Source organism: Acartia tonsa, chromosome 13 (genome assembly GCF_053477335.1).
Source record: "Acartia tonsa isolate MP-2025a chromosome 13, ASM5347733v1, whole genome shotgun sequence".
Classification (NCBI taxonomy): domain Eukaryota; kingdom Metazoa; phylum Arthropoda; class Copepoda; order Calanoida; family Acartiidae; genus Acartia; species Acartia tonsa.
In genome coordinates, this window is record NC_137272.1 from 714,911 (window position 1) to 720,000 (window position 5,090).

Consider the following 5,090-nt stretch of genomic DNA (forward strand, 5'->3'; position numbering starts at 1 on the left):
ATTTTAAAAATTATGAAGCGCTGGAAAGTTGTATGTGTGACGTCATAAAAAGACGTTTTTTAGGGGTTTCCTATCCATCCTCTCCTCTCATCCCTGCTTTTAAGAGGTATTTTTATGATGACACACATGATACTTTCCAGCGCTTCAAAACGGATAGGTTCGAAAAAACACAAAATCCACTTTTGAGAAAAACATTAATCTCTGCACTTAAGAACCGTGAAGTTTTTTTTTCTGGGGGTTAGGGAGCTAGAAATCAGGGTTTTCAAATTGTTTTTTCATTGGACGTCCTTGGCTGCACTTTACACAAGAATAACTGATTTATAATGGCTATAATAATAATGTTCATAGAATTAACTGACTTATGCACATAAAAAAACGAACAAAAACTTCAATTTAGCCCTTCATAATTTTTTTTAGTAATAAAGTGGAAAGTGTGTATTTTTGTACTGATCAAATAAAACCTTACAATAATATAAATACAGTCATATTTTTTTAAAAAATATTATGTTCTATCTTCGTGAATAATACTGTTATTTATTTTACTTTAGCAAAGCAAATATGTTTTTTTTTATTTAGAACATAACAACTAGAGGCAGTTAACAAAAATTCGATGATTATTTAGTAATTTTGACTCTAAGAAGTTTTCTGAGAGTAGATTATTTCTCAAAAAAATCTCTAAAATGAACCACATCTTGTCATTTTAATGTTCAAAAGTCATAAATATTCGGCTAGGTTTCGAACTGCGGGTAAAAGTAATAGAATTTCATAGAGTGAGAAAAATAAATTTTGCAAAAATAATAGTCAAGACGACATTCTCAACATTAATACTAAAATAAATAAACATAAATAAACCAAAATGCGAAATAAATATCTTTAGAAGAACAAGGCAGTAGGAATCTTATAAAAAAAGGCTCTTTTTTCTCGTATTATCCGTAAAGTTGTGTAATATCGTTTAGTCAAATGCGCTTATTATGAGCAGTTTGACCTAATAAGCGCATTTGACTAAACGCTAACACATAACTTTACGGATAATGCCTGAAAAAAATAACTCTCTTTATGATAACGAATAGTTTTGATTTAAATGAAACAAAACACATTTAGATAAAATCTAGTTAATTGATAATATGTTTAAATTATTAGAAATAAATTTATTTTAACATATTACTGTTGTTTTTGTTAATTTATACTGAACCTAATAATTTCGTCCCATCCTCCCGGGCAAGGGGGTAAACACTTACACTTAATAAATATTTGGTTTTAAAAGTCCACGAACGAAAAACATGAAAATAGCAAAGACTGGGGGGGGGGGGTTAAACTTTTTTGGTTTTGCTCCTGAATTATGTAATTTGTCGTAGAAAGTATTACATAATAATAATAATTTTTATAACCATCAGATATTCAATTTTCATGTTAATAAATGATATACAGGCGAAGAAAATCTTTAGAATTATTAGTCCATCCGTCATAGATAGTCACACAAACTTTAGTATTTAGGATATCGTATTTAAAAAAGTAGTAAGGTCTTTTTGTCTAAAGGTAGAGAATAGTTCGGAATAGTTGTAATTTTCAAAGAAGCTTTACAATTGCCTTGTGGAGATTTTAGGCTTTTTTCCTGACCTCACCAGCCTTCCCCTAAAGAATTTTATATCTTGGGGAAAAAATTGACCCTCGATTTTGCTACCCATGCATCTCTAAAATTATTGATATTTAACCAAAAGATTTGCTACTATGGTATGAAGGGCGTAAGTCGCGTGTAAGCCTCAGTGAAATCGTCATTTTATCACTATAAAATTCAGCTGGATGTATAAAACTGTCTCTTTAGCAGACAATCCCTTTTTCTGAAATTTCTTTTTCTGCTCACAAGCAGGTTTAAAACTGAGGCTTATGCGCGGCTGAGGCGTGGCTGCTGAACACTGATGTCCGCTACATGATTTTTATTGTTTTATTTCCTGTAATAAGAAGAGGTAGCAGCACACAAGCGGAGCCGATATCAAATTATGAAGGAGAAAGCCAAAGCTGCCGCCGCAGCCAACCAAGCAGCTGCCAATAAGCAAGCTGCAGCTGCCAACAGACAAGCAGCAGCTAACCAAGCAGCTGCTTACCAAAGAGAGGTTGTTGGTAAAAGAAGAAGCTGTTAAATAAAAGAATGTATTTATGATTAGTCAATTGTAAGCTTAAATATTCATGAGTTTCTAGACAAAAAAAGAGATTATTTTAGATTTAATAAAACAGTATTTTATAGTTAAATATATAGAGAAAGCATTTTGTTTGTAATAACTAAATACAAATTTGTGAATAAATTATTATTATAATTGAATTATCTCATACTACTTAAATAAATAATTTATCGTTTCTGCTCATTTTGGATGAAAAAAATGTTATAATATGATGTCAATATATGATTTTTTTTGCATTAATCATTCAGGGATCTAAATGATAAGACAATGTCATATAAATTGATTTACATCCACGATGATGTTTCACAAAACTGCCCTTCTGTAAATTACAATTAGTGGTTGAAATGTTCCTAACCAAAGTTGTTAAGCAAACAAATAAGAAAACGTTATTATAGCACTTTAGTGACTAGTGAAATTAACTGCCCAATGTCCCCTCCCTCCCCGTTAATCACTAGGGGACAGCTTAAACTTAGGGGATAAGGAAGCGTAGATATGTATAAAATATATAAACTTTTGGTGGGGGTTGTCCCCTTTTGGCCCACTCCCCCTTCATTACTTAAACATTACTAATCATCAGTCATACAGAATAAGGTAAAACATATAATCTTAATATTTCAAATGGAGTTGTATGTATATCATATTTTTTTAAAGTCGTATTCCTTGAAGATAATATCGAAAATAAATACTTATTCAGAAGCAAACATTTATCGTATTAAAGCGAAGTATTTTAGTGTTTAGTGTTTAGATTTCTGAACTATTTTTTTTTCTCCAAAAACAAAAGCCCCTAAAAAGGACTGCTCCCACTCTCAAGAAGAATCAATAGTAAAGGAGGCCTCTAGGGGCAAAGCCGCTAGTATATGCTATAGTATGCCTTGACACCATAGAATCAATAGTAAAGGAGGCCTCTAGGGGCGTAGCTGCTAGTGTATGATATAGTATGCATTGATACCATAGAATCGCTAGTAAAGGAGGCCTCTAGGGGCGTAGCCGCTAGTGTATGATATAGTATGCCTTGACACCATAGAATCAATAGTAAAGGAGGCCTCTAGGGGCGTAGCTGCTAGTGTATGATATAGTATGCATTGATACCATAGAATCAACAGTAAAGGAGGCCTCTAGGGGCGTAGCCGCTAGTGTATGATATAGTATGCATTGATATCATAGAATCAATAGTAAAGGAGGCTTCTAGGAGCGTAGACGCTAGTGTATGATATAGTATGCCTTGACACCATAGAATCAATAGTAAAGGAGGCGTAGCCGCTAGTGTATAATATAGTATGCCTTGAACCCATAGAATCAATAGTTAAAGAGGCCTCTAGGGGCACTTGAGGAGGAGAGAGTCGAATTTAGTAATTCAATTTCTTATTTTAGATTTTAAAAGAAAAAGTAAAAAAAATTTACGTTTGATGTTTGTTTTTCGTTGAACTCTCTTTCCTAAAATTAAGAAATTTAAAAAAAAATTCATTTCTCTAGGGAGGGTGGTGGTACCCTCCCCCAAAATAGTTATAAACCTTCCAGGGACATATGAAAATCTACCCTGTTAAGGAGAACCCGATCGGTTCAGTGGTTAGCGAGATCCTTCGCTACAAACAAACAAACAGACAGACAGACAAACAAACAAACAGACAGACATCGTTCTACTTTGTATTATAGATACCTTGAAACCATAGAATCAATAGTAAAGAAGGCCTCTAAGGGCGTAGCCACTAGTGTATGATATAGTATGCCTTGAAGAAAACCATAGAATCGCTAGTAAAGAAGGCCTCTAGGGGCGTAGCCGCTAGTGTATGATATAGTATGCCTTGAAACCATAGAATCAATAGTAATGGAGGCCTCTAGGGGCGTAGCCACTAGTGTATGATATAGTATGCCTTGAAACCATAGAATCAATAGTAAAGGAGGCCTTGGTGTAAATACAATGTAACTTAAATATATAACAATGATGATTTTTCTTAAGCATTATAATCAAATTAAATCAAAGTTGCTAAAAACAAATAATTGATTTGTACATCTTAAGCCATACAGAATTAAGAAAAGAAAAAAAGTATTCCTACTTTATCAAAACGAATTCGAAACCGATTAATATCCGGTGGATTAGAACCGAATCTCAGCAATACTGAAAAATTATGTATAGCATCGTATTATATCCAGATTCCTATATATCCTAAATGATAATAATAAGATTAAACCATTTTTTAGCCCGTTTCTTCGGCATCTCGGGCTAAATAAACTGATTTTAACCCTGATAAGTGTACATTTATATCCGCGGAAAGCTGTTTATAATCCTAACCTTATTTATCGACGCAGACAGTTAAAAGATATTGAAGAAAAAACAGAAAATAATAAACTGTGACCTGTACAGGAAATAAAGAAAGATTTAAACAAAACAAAAACTATACAGAATAATTGCAGTATAGTTGAAACGTCAAGAGGCCTTAATCTTTATTTCCCCTTTTCTTTCTTAAATCCCCATCTTCCCCTTGGTGTAAAGAAGAAATACTATATTCGTTCTTATTCTTTTTATTTCTCTCTCTCTCTCTCTCTCTCTCTCTCTCTCTCTCTCTCTCTCTCTCTCTCTCTCTCTCTCTCTCTCTCTCTCTCTCTCTCTCTCTCTCTCTCTCTACCTCTTTCTCTTTCTCTCTCTCTCTCTCTCTCTCTCTCTCTCTCATTGTATATTACCAAACGAAAGGGAAATTAGAAAAGACAACAAAGCAAGTTTTAGAGTCGCTTCTCTTCAAGAATAATACAGTAAAATCTTAATAACAAAGTAACAGGATGTCTTTCTGTCTGAACCGAAGGATCTTGCTAACCGCTTCCCATAGGTCCTAAGAAGGTTTATAACTATTTTGGGGAAGGGTACCACCACGCTCCCAAGAGAAATCACCCCAAGAAATAAATGACCAGATAATTTTT